Source organism: Pomacea canaliculata, linkage group LG6, assembly GCF_003073045.1.
Source record: "Pomacea canaliculata isolate SZHN2017 linkage group LG6, ASM307304v1, whole genome shotgun sequence".
In the NCBI taxonomy this organism is placed as follows: domain Eukaryota; kingdom Metazoa; phylum Mollusca; class Gastropoda; order Architaenioglossa; family Ampullariidae; genus Pomacea; species Pomacea canaliculata.
Window position 1 is genome coordinate 4,824,972 of NC_037595.1, and position 14,504 is coordinate 4,839,475.

General features: G+C 39.1%; 2 long non-coding RNA genes across 3 annotated transcripts; both read right to left on the bottom strand.

Annotated features, from left to right (window-relative positions):
- Nucleotides 1-5,430: 5,430 nt before the first annotated feature.
- Nucleotides 5,431-9,380, bottom strand: LOC112567127. Of its 2 annotated transcripts, none has more exons than XR_003099757.1 (3): nt 7,272-9,380; nt 6,547-6,697; nt 5,431-5,938 (listed from the first exon to the last, which is right to left on the bottom strand). It is a non-coding gene; the product is annotated as an uncharacterized LOC112567127 (long non-coding RNA). The 2 variants fall into 2 exon arrangements; XR_003099756.1 differs by having other exon boundaries at nt 5,432-5,941.
- Nucleotides 9,381-9,601: 221 nt separating this feature from the next.
- On the bottom strand, nt 9,602-12,490 carry LOC112566398. The gene is made up of 3 exons (XR_003099581.1): nt 12,323-12,490; nt 11,801-11,821; nt 9,602-11,028 (listed from the first exon to the last, which is right to left on the bottom strand). It is a non-coding gene; the product is annotated as an uncharacterized LOC112566398 (long non-coding RNA).
- Nucleotides 12,491-14,504: the final 2,014 nt, after the last annotated feature.

Consider the following 14,504-nt stretch of genomic DNA (forward strand, 5'->3'; position numbering starts at 1 on the left):
GTCTTTGGCATGGCGCGCTCCTTGATCGTGGGTCGTGCAGATGTGGGACTTGAGGTTCAGAGGAGCTCGGGTTGTCTCCATGGATCGTATGTGGTCGTGTGGGTCAGGGTAGCGCGGTTGTTGTCTGCATTGGACTTACCGGTCACCTTCTGATTTGTTTCTTTGCTCTAGGCCAGTCTAGGGCAGTGATGCCCAACCTTTTTCGGCCTGCGGGCCATATCCATTTCGGACAGCCGTGTCGCGGGCCATATCCATTTCGGACAGCCGTGTCGCGGGCCACTTCACCGCAAAAATACAAAAAGGAAAAAAAAAACAGAGCAGATACCATTTTTTATTAGAAACAAGTTGTACTTACCATTAATTATATATTAATTAGTGGGATATTTGAAGTTGTTTTCCCGAAACCAACTTCTGAATGTCCGGCCTCATCGTAGAGACACCAAGTCGGAGCACTGAATCGAAATATTCGTCTATCGCAAAAAAAAAAAAAGATTGGGAAACGCCCCTACGTGGGGATAAATACTTCTTCTTCCTTTTTTTTCGTTTTTTTAATGTTTTCTTTTATTACTAACATGCCGATTTCCTGCACTGTTGGCAGAAGTTTCGCGGGCCGGATGGCACCGCGTCGCGGGCCGGATATGGCCCGCGGGCCGTAGGTTGTACATCCCTGCCATAGAGGATATCTAGCCTCTCTTGTAGTACCGATTTGTCGCAAGGTGCTTTGGTCCCTCTGGAAAGCGGCTCACGTCACTCAACCCCCTCTTTCCCCACCCTAGGGAATTAGGTGCTACGTTTTAGTAGGCTAGGTAGGTAGGTGAATCACCGCCCTCTTCTTGCTGTGACGGATAGGAACTGTATGTCAAAGTTGTAGTGAACAGATCAATCATATGGACACCAAGGATATTATTTTTGCAGTTGGTAAGACTCATTCTAGATACATGCTACAGTTTCTGCATGATGCTGAATGTGTACATTTTCAAACTACTAGGCAGTGTATGTGTTCCTAATTTTAATACCTCCATGTAGCCAGACAATTTTATCTTTAGTTTGTCATATTCACCAGTATCTTTTACCTTTTCAATGCTGGTTGGTGTTAACAAAGAAAACAAATCTCATTTTTAGAACTTATTAGTACTGTAAAAGTCTAGAAAATTTGAGAAAAGAAAAGTGTAGAAAAAGTCACTATAAAAAAAATGACATTGTGTTATTAAATTCGTTAATGGCTCAGTATCATGCTTTATTTATTTAGTGGCAATAATAATAAATAAATCTTGGCTGAAATGGGCAGCACTACAGTACTAATAAGTTCTAAAAATGAGATTTGTTTTCTTTTGTTACCATGTACCTATAAAGGAAACTTGAAATGTTATATTTTCAGCGCTATTAACTAGTCTTCAGCTTTCTCTTGTATATGCATTTTCTTTCCTTATTCTAGCAACACAAACTAGCTGGCAATATTTTAAGCTAGTAGAGTTTCAAATTTCTCTAATAACACAAATATAATTCTCAACAGAAAAAAATTATATTTAAACTAGGCATCATTTATAACCACTTTTATCTTTATGTTGCAATCAACAATTAATGACAAGCATTTGTATTTTTTTTTAAATCTTGAGCCAAAATTTTGTTACAATTGTTGGTGATGTTTAATACATAAGTAACGATTCGCGATTGATGCGAATCTAGTTAGATTCATTTTTATTTTTATTCTCCTTGTGTTCAGGGAAGATAGTGAGACACTGACGTAGCTCTGCGTGACGAATTCTTTTGCGTCATATATGAAATGACGTAATTAAGCTAGAGACTGACGAAAAAAGGAAGAGCAGTGAGTTAACGGAGAGGGAGAAAACGGTTTCTGGAATATACAAGACCAAGCAGTTGGAGAGTACAGAGCTCCGTGAAGAGTGAACAGTGTGTGTTAACTGCCCTTCAAAGTATAGCCAACGTTTTTTTCCAGTGGAGGATTATCATATGTATTCCGAGATTGTGGTGTAGTAATTAATTCAATCGGAATATAACAACTTCGCCGATACGGCTTTGATCCCCTTAGCCTCACGAACTGCGTGAAGTAATTCATTGGATTAACCTTATTATACAGAGTCCGCAGCAGAGAAGGGAAGGCGGTACACCAAGTCGTGGTGCCTAAGGCATACAGACAAGAGGTGCTGCGGTTGGCGTACGACACACCCATGGCTGGGTACCTCGGAGTCAGAAGGACTAAATACAAAATGGCGAACGACTTCTCCTGGCCGGGAATCTTCGCCGACGCGCGCAGGCATTGCAAGGCGTGCGACATCTGTCGGAGGTCGTCACCCTGCAACAGTGTATTCTCCCGAGCTGTGATGTATAAAGGATATACGGCGTCTCTTACAGAAAAGATTAACAGTGGAAACTTCGAATCAGTTTGCCCAGGAAGCACAAACAGTGATATGGACTCCACAAAATCGTCTAACCCGGTAGAAGGTCAAAAGGAATCAGGTGGAGCAGAGACACCGGAGAAGAAAGCAGGAAAAGGAAACATAAAGAAAGATGAGGAGAAGATGGACACGGAAGAAGATAGGAAGGAAAGAGGTGTAAAGGATGCTAAAGGAGACAATAAGAAGGAAAGACATAGGACAAACAGAAATCATAGCACCTATGAACATAAAAACGACAAGCAGAGTGCTTTACCAGGGAATCAAGACTTCCAGAATTTCTTCAAACCTAAGATGAAAGCCAGACAGCTTTAGAATATGAAAATGTAAGTCATAAACAGTAATGTTAACGTAGTGGTAGTTTATTTGAATCGCTCATCATTGTTTTGAGCCAAAAATTGAGAATTTTGGGCTTAAGGGGGGGCCTATGTAACGATTCGCGATTGAGGCGAATTCATTTTTATTTTTTATTCTCCTTGTGGTCAAGGAAGACTAGTCGCGCGAGCGCTAACGCGGATCTATATCACCCATTCTCTTACGTCATGGATGGAATGACGTAAATAAGCCTAGTTACCCGGTCGCTAAGGGTGCCTGATTGGTCAGGAGGAGAAAAAGGATGAGTTAACTGGGTGGTTCTAACGTTTCTCGGGACAGACGAGACCAAGCAGTTGGAGAGTACAGAGCTCCGTGAAGAGTGAACAGTGTGTGTTAACTGCCCTTCAACGTATAACCAACGTTTTTTCCAGTGGAGGATTATCATATGTATTCCGAGATTGTGGTGTAGTAATTAATTCATTTGGAATATAACAACTTCGCCGATACGGCTTTAATCCCCTTAGCCTCACGAACTGCGTGAAGTGATTCATTGGATTAACCTGCTGGTCCAGTCCGACATCTCGCCAGCCCGTCTGCTAACCGTAGGAGGGAGGTTGACGCTGAGGGAGTAGTGGTCTTTTATTTTGTTTCATTCACATCTCATCGCTAATTAGCCTGCAAGAGTTCATCGGCCCCGAACGGGCCCGTTTCGGGCTGAGAAATGGGGCCGTTAAGGGAAGTTACACTCCCAGCCCTGCGTATTTTGGAAGCCTAAAGTGCATCGGCCCCTTGCGGGTTTGGGAGAAATAACTCCCTCAGCCCTTCAAAGCCCCACTCTAAAAACACCTCTCAGCCCTTTCCATAGTCCCGCAGCCCTCCAAAGCCCCATCCTAAAAACACCTTTCAGCCCTTCAAAGCACTTGGTAAATACCAGCAGACAAAAAATAGACATGATTCAACAATTTATTAAATACAAGCAGATACAAATGGTTTTAATATTAATTTACAACAAAGAATTTTTCACAAATGCCTGACCAAAAAATATTCATTGCAATTTATCATATACATATACCAGCAAAAAAAAGGGGGGTTTTAATATTTATTACAACAAAGAATTTGAGTCTTCAAAAACTTCAGGCTAATTGTTGCGAATACCTGACCCCCCAAAAAAGAAAAAAAAGGATCATTACAATTTTCAAAACAATTTATCATATACAAGCAAAAGATAAACAAGGATTTAATATTTATTTACAACAAAGAATTTGCCACAAATGTCTTACCCCCACCTCCAAAAAAAGAAAAAAAAATCATTACAATCTTCAAAACAACGTATCATATACATATACAAGCAAAAAATATACATGGTTTTAACATTTATTTACAACCAAAAATTTTAGTCTTTACAGTCTTCAGGCTAGTTGTCGGGAATAACTGACCCCCCCCCCCAAAAAAAAAAAATCATTACAATCTTCAAAACAATTTATTATATTCAAGCCAAAACTAAACATAGTTTTAACATTTATTTATTATAAAAAAAACCTACTATTAAACTTTAAAACTCTGCTATATGGAATAAAAATGTCACAAAGAAGTAAAAAAAAAAAGCAACCTTAAATGCTTTTTTGAGCAAACATGCAAAGTAAATACAAGCATGGAAAGTAAACACAGCCGTCACGTTTTATTATTTTTTCCCCCAGGCTGTACATAAAACCAGAAACAAGGGACGTACCTTTTTTCTTGTTCTCATTTCCTATCAAGAAAAAAGTCATTTCAAAATTATAAAATATTACATTGGAAACATTTAAGAACTTTTAAGGCAGCCAAAGGACCACCTATGCATTAAACCAAACACAGTGACTACATTTATGTATTTCTATACATTCTCTGGAGTCGTCACCGTTAAACGTGCAGTGATCACCCTTTACTGACGGAATGCATTGAATCTTCGCATTGTTACTCGTTCTACATCTGTGTGACTATTTCATGATATTGTTCCCCGGAGTGCGTGTGCCTTTGGCTGAGATTTTCGCTATATTTCTCACATTATTATTAAGGCCACAGGAAAACAATGGTTTGAGGCGATTGTTCGGAACATTCAGTCAATGCCAGTACAATGGCGGCTTTGGGACATATCGGAGAGTTTTGTTATGTAACAGTCCTTAAAAACTTTGAAAGCACCATTTGTAGATAATACATAAGAGCGCGGCATACTTACGATTCAGGACAGCATTCAGGACCTGTTGAGTATGCTGTTATAGATGTATGGAAGTCACGTGACCATGTGACGCCTTTTATGAATTGCATCACGTCATGACGCGCAAAGGAATTCAGGCTAGTTGTCGGGAATAACTGACCCCCCCCCCCCCCAAAAAAAAAAATCATTACAATCTTCAAAACAATTTATTATATTCAAGCCATAACTAAATATGGTTTTAACATTTATTTACAACAAAGAATTTGAGTCTTCAAAGTCTTCAGGCTAGTTGTTGCAAAAAATGTTTTCATTAGATTTCACAACAGCCACTTTTCCCCCTAAATTCTCTACACACAGATTCCTCTTGCAGCCTATCAAATTTCTCACCTGAAACATGGGATTGCTGCTGGAGTCACCTACATTTCATAACTTGATTCATATGTGGAGCAAGCTTCGAAACATTTCTCTGTGCTCCTCAACAGCATGACCCATCTGCAATCCTTTAATGATAAGCAAAAACAAGGCATTTCAATTTATTCACTTCTTACCGATGTGCCATTCAGTTGAAGCACACATATTTCCGTTTCTTACTATTTATGAGCTTTAAAGCAGCTAGGAGGCAACAGGAAGTTGATGGCCAACACCACTTATGTAAATAGATTCATGTAGGCTTGCTTCTAGTTTTGATTACTGTTTGTGGATTAGAAAGGAAAACTAATAAGAGGTAGAAATACTAGAACCATATCACATCAAAGCAGTTGCACTTGTAAACAGGTGAACAACATGAAGAGATTACCCAGAACAGAGTAATAGGCCGGGTTAACTTTCTTCATAAACACAACATGAATGATAAAGCCATGCTTACATTGATAAATTAAACACATGCATGGTTATTTTCTTTGATTTCTTATTTCACTGACCATCAGATGGCTTTGTCCTTGGACTTGTTCCTCCATTCTTGCCTGTTACTTCCAAACTATTTGTAAGCAGTGGCAGATATAATATCCCCAGGCTGCTGCTGTGCACAAAGGGAAATTGTGAGGGTTAGAAGTCAAATACAAATGTTTCATTGTAATACATTTGTACATGAAACCACAGTCTACTTCAGGGTCATATGCAAACCAAACAGGAAAACATATTGACTTGCAAAAACAAAACAAAAACAATCAAGTATGCTCTCAGTATCCCACCCTTTGCCCTACATAACTAGCACCACAATTTCTACCTGCCTGCCCCCACTATTTCTTGAAAGTAGCATTTTGACTAAAAGAGCATACTCTGTAGTAACAATTATCTTGTTATGAGTAGTACATCTTTCATGTATTGATGAAATGTCAGTAGTTTTCAGTGTATGGTTAGATATGCTATCTCTCTCTCTTACATATCTATATGTAAAGTTTTCGATTTACTTGAACAGGAACATTAAAAATGGAAAAATTAAAATTTTGACAAGCTATCAAGTGACAGGACACTTAAATGAAAGTGGAGCATTTATCTTGTGAGACTCACTTATAGCTAAACCCAGTCAGACTCACTGCGAGAATCTCTCTCCTTGCAAAATAAAGTACTTAAGCTCACAAAATAAAAAAGAAGCAATTTAAGAAGCCACTTCAAAACACTTACTGGTACAGCAATAATCCTGTTTGATATGCAGAATGATGAAATATTTTAGTTCTTCTTTTAGAATTCCACTCATTCCAGATTGGGAATAACCAGTCTCGTCATATACCATGTCAGTTGATTTTCTTACAACGCTTCCAGGATCTTGAATATCCTTCACAAATAAAGTAAAGCATCCTACACAACATGTTAATTTATGGCATTGTCACAACTCTTCATGAAAAACCTCTATTATAATTACTGTTATCTTATCACGTGTGTGCACATTTATGCAGAAACAATCTGCAGCCTGTGTTGTCTCTTTTTCTAATATATATCCTACATTGCCCAAAGATTACTTGAAGTTATCACTAAAGTTTCAAATAGATGAAATTTTAAGCTAATGAGCTAATTGGTTTGGTTGTGTTTACATTGTGTTTAACTAAACTGTAACTGTGGTCAGTCTTCATGTTTGTAAAAATGTACAACAGCTTTACAACAATGTTATTTTATAAATTATAATTGCAGAATGCAAACACAATAGAACACACTTTAAACATTCATTGTAAAAGTATGCAAATATTATAAAACTGGACTACTTCATATGAAAGAAAAAAAAAAGTATATATAACACATGTTACCAAACTGAAACACTAATGTATTTCACTCTGTCAGGAATACTGTTTGATGTTCTCAATGATTAAGAAATGTGTAGCCTTATTTTACAACATGGAACGGTTTATACGCACACTATACATTCAGCTTGGCTCATCTTCAGCCACGCTGTGGAGTCATCTGTTGACTGTTTTGTAGTCGGCCATCGCATTATTACAATGCTTTGACTAAGCACGATCCCCGATCTTCAGCATTTCCTAGAAAGTGAAATAACCAAAGTCTGCATTAAAAAAAAACCACAAACAAACAAACAAAAAAACGATTACAATAATCTTTCAATACACGATCGAGTGTATAAATTTCAATAGAAGGTAAATTGCTAAGAACTATTATAGGGTCAATTAATTATAAGGATTGTTTGAAACACTAATATTTTGCTTCGAGAATTTATACATAAAATACCTTGTGTTAGCCATGCGGCATCTTACTACAGCGAGCACATGGCACAAAGCGGAAGTAGCACGCAACAAATCGACGATTCGGGCTGAACTATACAAATTAAATTAAACTAATACCAGAAATCCTGATACTGTACAGACAGTTTCAACTGGTATGAATAATTCATGTTATAATATTTTACAGAATTTTAGGGTACACTTTACACTTAATTCACAAACTCACCGAGAGTGCGATGACCAAAGCGGTTGTTGCAGGTAGAAGCCCATCGGGCGGCGAGTGTGGAGTCCGACAGCCGGTCAGCAAATGCGGGCGCGAGGTCAGAGGGCGGAGTGAAAAGTCCGACATACGGGTCACTGTCAGCGCGTAACGGCTACGCCCTATGGGCGTTCGGTCACTTAGGAGCGGGATAGCCCGTAGCCCTTACTTTCACCCGTCCCCCCGATCGGGGCCCTTCAAAATCTGAAAGCTTATGCAGGCTGTAGTCCAGGATTATTCAGTTATTCCTCATAAAAAAAAAAAAATCTAATTGTATGAGTAGATATTTTCGTAACTGTTCTAGAACATTGCTTTCTACCTGGCAGACAATTAACTATTTTAAAATATTTGCATAATTCTCAAATTTATTGACATTTTTGCCGATGTTTTGACAAACTTTTGGACCAACGGAAAACTTCTCCGCATTTGGAGCACTCAAACAGTCTATGCTCATGAATAGTTGAGATGTGATATTTTAGACTGCGTCTTGATGAAAACACTTTTTGACATTCTTCACAAGAAACCTCTACCTGCCCTTCTTCAACAGAATTTTCCTTCCGCTTCATGCATGTTAAACGATGAATTTGCAAACTTGCCTGACGAGTAAAGGACTTATTACAAAGATGACACACATGTTCTCTAACTGTACCTCCAATATTATGTTGTTCCCTTCTGTGGCGCCCAAGTGATCGATTACTTTTGTAAGACATGGGGCAGTCCTTACATTTGTAGACTCTGTATCTCTTCATTATTCTCAGTCAAACACAACTCATCATGCTGAGAAATTTGATTTGTACAAGATTCTTGATATTTAAAATGTGATTTATTCTCAGACAGAATATTTACTTCAGATTTTGATTTCCTTTTCTTTTCTTTGCCTTTTCCACTATTGGAACACACTCCTAGTTATGGTGTTTTCATCACCATTATGTACATCATCTGATGCACATTTACTTTCTGCCTCAAAGTGGCCTTTTTTTGCCATCTGCACATATTTCATTCCTAGATGGATATACCTCCACCACTCCGACAACAATTTAAATTGAAAAAATATAATATAATTTAAAAATCAAAATGAGAAACACAACACAAAACAATTCCTAATACCCCAACCCCACAGTTCGAACACGCGTTTCTTCCAACAATTTCAAAAGTATTCACTCTTCTTGCACAGTTCCTCTCAAAGTCTCACTTGAACAGCACAATGTTTCCGCTTCTAACATACACCATATATCCACATGAAAAGTACACACAGTTTCCACTTCTTCTTGAAGTTATATCACTTCTTCTTGAAGTTATATCCCAAAGAAAATCCACAAGAAAATCTACAAGAAAATCCAAAAGTAAATCCAAAAGTAAATCCACAAGAAAACCTGGAGAGCAAAAACAAAATCATTCTTTAGATAAATGTAAATTCACTCTCAACTATTTCAAACCATGTTCATGAAGTATACACAAATATATCACACTCATCAGAAATACACACTCACGGAAAAATCAACAGATTCACACTCACCTCAACAGGTTCAATGCTAACAAAAATACAAACAAGTCTGGTAACTTCAAGTCGGTTCAGGACTTGTACAACACTATACAAATCTGGTCAGGATTTGTACAACAACACCAAGTCCGTCAAGACTGGTTACAAACAAAAACCGTCCGCTCCGGACGCACTGACAACACCAAAGAGACTGTCCCTTCTCCCCGCTCCCGTCAAAGAAAAACCCCAATCAAACCATACACATCCAAAACACTACCACACTCTTTCCTTTGTTCGAACTAATCAACAAACAACCTATCAACAGAACTTAATTAAGACAAAGACCGGCCGGCCATCCCTGTATGGCGCGGCACGCCTCAGGCTGTTGACACTAACAGCCCACTAATAGGTGTTTTACCACCTTCCCTTTCCAATTACTTCTCCCTATCCCCTTCCTAACTAAAATAAAAAAAATATTTTAACAAAATATTGTGACAACATTCAACACACTCTTTCGTAAAACGTTACAATAACCAAACAGCAGCAGTTACAGCCTATAGCAGTTGTTTATTATAAAATCAAACAACAGGTCTGCTTGTAGTGGTTGCAATGAAATAGTGTAAAGCAGCTGCTGTCAATAGCAATCACATTGTAGACTTATGTGCATAAATCTTCTTCAGGGTACATTGTGAACCTAATGCCGACTGTCACCTGCACTCTACAGTGCCTTTCAGACGAGACAATTAATAAAATCAAAACACAGACAACAATTTAAACTTTAGAAATATAATATAATTTAAAAATCAAAATGAGAAACACAACACAAAACAATTCCTAATTCCCCAACCCCACAGTTCAAACACAAGTTTCTTCCAACTGAAGTTTCAAAAGTATTCAATATCTTCTTGCACAGCTCCTCTCAAAGTCTCACTTGAAACAGCACAATGTTTCCGCTTCTAAGATACACCATATATCCACATGAAAAGTACATAAAGTTTCCACTTCTTCTTGAAGTTATATCCCAAAGAAAATCCACAAGAAAATCCACAAGTAAATCCAAAAGTAAATCCAGAGTGAAACCTCACAAGAAAACCTCACAAGAAAACCTGGAGAGCAAAACAAAATCATTCTTTAGATAAATGTAAATTCAAACATATTCATAAAATATACATAAATATATCACACTCATCCAATACAGAAATACACATTCACTGAAAAATCAACAGATTCACACTCACCTCAACAGGTTCAATGCTAACAAAAGTACAAACAAGTATGTAACTTCAAGTCGGTTCAGGACTTGTACACACAATCCAAGTCTGGTCAGGACTTGTACTCAGGTCTACACAACAACACCCAGTCCGTCAAGACTGGTCACAAACAAAAACCGTCCGCTCCGGACGCACTGACAACACCAAAGAGACTGGTAATAATATGCTAATAATAATGCTACTCAAAGTGAATATTAAGGGTACATTGTCAACCTTATGCCGAACATTCCTAGCCATTCCCTCTCTTCGGTCGTCTACATAGTGTTGTTGATTAGGCACGATGGCTAGATGACCCATTGCGCGTGCTTGACGTGCTTGACGGGCTTGACGGGCAGGACGTCCTGGACCCCTGACTGCGGCTACACGACGGGGGACCTCCACCCTCCTCCCACCTTCTCGCTGCTGGGCCGTGGGGCGTCGTTTTGCCTTTGGATGCAAATAATTAAAAAAAGGACTTTATTAACTCATTCCATTCAACAAACTGCTGATGGCGTCATTTTCGTTTCGTCTCAGCTCTGCCCTTATATACCTCTGGGAAAGGGTAAACTTTGCGATGCTCCGATACGGTCGGGGCCATGTTGTTGAGCTTGAAAGGGAGAGTGCTTCCACCTCAAGGCGATTTCGCACTATGGGGGAGGGGGGCCAGGGATTTTCAGGGGAGGGGAAGGCTTTGGAGAGGGTAGGTGACGGTGGTAAGGAGGGGAAGGGAGTGGGAGAAGGGTCATCATCACAAAATCCCAATTTTCCCATTTTGTTATCTGCAGAAACTGTACAGAAGCTTTATCATAAATGGTCAACATTTGTTGTACATGTAAGATTAATTATGATGTAAATGTTTCCTGGGTTTATGCTCATTGACATTAAATATGTTTTAATGAAAAGGAAATGAAAATCTGTGTATGTCATTGTTGCCATGTTTGAAGTGGAACTTCAGAGAGTATGCGTGGTTTAAAATTTAACATTATGAAAGGTTTTTGCTTAAACCTTTGTAAAACATTTATAAAAAAAACCTACTATTAAACTTTAAAACTCTGCTATATGGAATAAAACTGTCACAAAGAAGTAAAAAAAAAGCAACATTAAACGCTTTTTTGAGCAAACATGCAAAGTAAATACAAGCATGGAAAGTAAACACAGCCGTCACGTTATATTATTTTTTCTCCCAGGCTGTACATAAAACCAGAAACTAGGGACGTACCTTTTTTCTTGTTCTCATTTCCTATCAAGAAAAAAAGTCATTTCAAAATTATAAAATATTACATTGGAAACATTTAAGAATTTTTAAGGCAGCCAAAGGACCACCTATGCATTAAACCAAACACAGTGACTACATTTATGTATTTCTATACATTCTCTGGAGTCGTCACCGTTAAACGTGCAGTGATCACCCTTTACTGACGGAATGCATTGAATCTTCGCATTGTTACTCGTTCTACATCTGTGTGACTATTTTATGATATTGTTCCCCGCAGTGCGTGTGCCTTTGGCTGAGATTTTCGCTATATTTCTCACATTATTATTAAGGCCACAGGAAAACAATGGTTTGAGGCGATTGTTCGGAACATTCAGTCAATGCCAGTACAATGGCGGCTTTGGGGCATATCGGAGAGTTTGGCGCTTCATGACTTTGCCCGGTTACTGAAATGTGCTTTTGTCATGTAACAGTCCTTAAAAAGTTTGAAAGCACCATTTGTAGATAATACATAAGAGTGTGACATACGATTCAGGACAGCATGTGACCATGTGACGCCTTTTATGAATTGCATCACGTCATGACGCGCAAAGGAATTTGAGAGCCATCAGCCCGTGACCTCCTGAATTTGTGTAAAGGGAAATAAGTGATATAAAATACGAGTGTTCTCCCATTCGAATCTCTCGTCGCGGGACAATGTCGTATGCCAGTCAGTTATCATTATCATTATCATCATCATCTCATCTATTGTTCAGTTAATATAAATTAGCTTGATTAAATAATGTGGGAATTAATTCTCGGCCCTTTATGTAAAACAAGGGCCTTTAATAATAATACAAAATTTGTAAAGCGCATACTCTCACTACAAAGGAGTATACTCTTGGCGCCTATGTAAAAGAACGAAACATGGACAGCATACGAGTGACAGAAAAACAAACAAACATATGAAATATAAACAATAAAATAACCGCACTAAACGAAGAATAAAATCAAATGAAGAAAACACAAAAAGGAACCAAATAACAAGAACACGAGCTGAGAGCAACATGATATTGCAAAAGGAAGGGTGTGATAAAGGACTAGCAATGGGAAAGGGTGTAAGGCCCGGTTCTCAAACGCGGTTCTCAAAGCATGCTTCGTTTTAGTAGTTAATCTGAAATGTAAATAAACCGGAAGCTTTATAGTATCATGCCTCGTTTTAGTAGTTAATCTGAAATGTAAATAAACCGGAAGCTTTGTACACATCCGCCTCGTTTTAGTAGTAAACAAAAAAAACTCGTCTGCCAGCAGTCCAGTGATACAAGTTCGTGATCAGACGAAGAGCGGAGTAGTGTGGCCTGGATGGACAAGAAGAAAAGTACAGAGAAGTAGTCATAGCCTGCAAAGACATTAAAAGACAACAGAGACAGTTTGTATAGAAAGCGACAAAATATGGGTATCAAGTTAAGAGAACGAAGGACAGGAGTGATATGGTCCCAATTAGTGACAGGAGTGGCATATGGTCCCAAGTGACATGGTCCCATATGACAGGAGTGACGTAGTCTCACACCAGACGCCGCCGATCGTGGCCTCCGCTGGTGGTGGCGCTGCTGCTCACGAGCGAGCTGCGTTTGAACATATATCTTGGTCAAGCGATCTTATCGACCTCGTCCTGGTTTTTGTCGTCGCTGCGTTTCTTCTATATCAGTGATGCCCAACCTTTTTCGGCCTGGGGGCCATATACATTTATGACACGCGTGTCACGGCCGCCTCACCGCAAAAATACAAAAATAAAAAAAAAATAGAGCAGATACCATTTTTATTAGAAACAAGTTGTACTTACCATTAATTATGTAGTAATTAGTGGGATATTTGAAGTTGTTTACCCGAAACCAACTTCTGAATGTTCGGCTGCATCGTAGAGACACCAAGTCGGAGCACTAAATCGAAATGTTCGTCCATCGAAAAAAATATTGAGAGACGCCCCTACGTGGGGATAAATACTTCTTCTTCTCTTTTTTTTCTTCGGTCTTTTTTTTTTTTTTTTTTTTATTACTAACATGCCGATTTCCTGTACTGTGGGCAGAAGTTTCGTGGGCCAGATGGCACCGCGTCGCGGGCCGGATATGGCCCGCGGGCCGTAGGTTGGGCATTCCTGTTCTATATCATCATCTCATTCTTCTGCGGCCTTTCCGCCTCTGTGTGTGCGGAGTCTCGACTGTTCTACGTTTCGTCCTCCCTTAATCATTTCTTTGTTCCGTCGCCTACGTCGTCCGGTCCTGCATCGTGTGGTCAACGAGGCAGCTCAACAGAAAAGCTGCACGAGTGATGGTCGAATGTATTTTAAGTTTACTATAGGTCATTAAACTCCGCCTAAACCCCCCGGGTAAATTGTCGGTCCTAAGCCCGGATGAAGGAGGAGGGTTGGGTGTGGGGCTAGCAACCCCACAATGTAAAATACCCCCTGCTACAGAAACAGCAAATTATGCGGCCCTATGCTCTACTGGGAGTGATTAGGAACAAGAAGAAGATTGGTCATTAGGAAATTGTGACTAGGCATTCTAGTACCTACACCAAGTGCCTCCGATGCGATTAGGCATTCTAATAATACACCAAGTACCTACAATGTGATCAGGCTTCTAATAATTAATCACCTTACCATGCCTTTATTTGTGTTCATTCCAGCTCAGCACTATACTACCGTTTTATAGTCTTTTTTTCAGAAACTGGT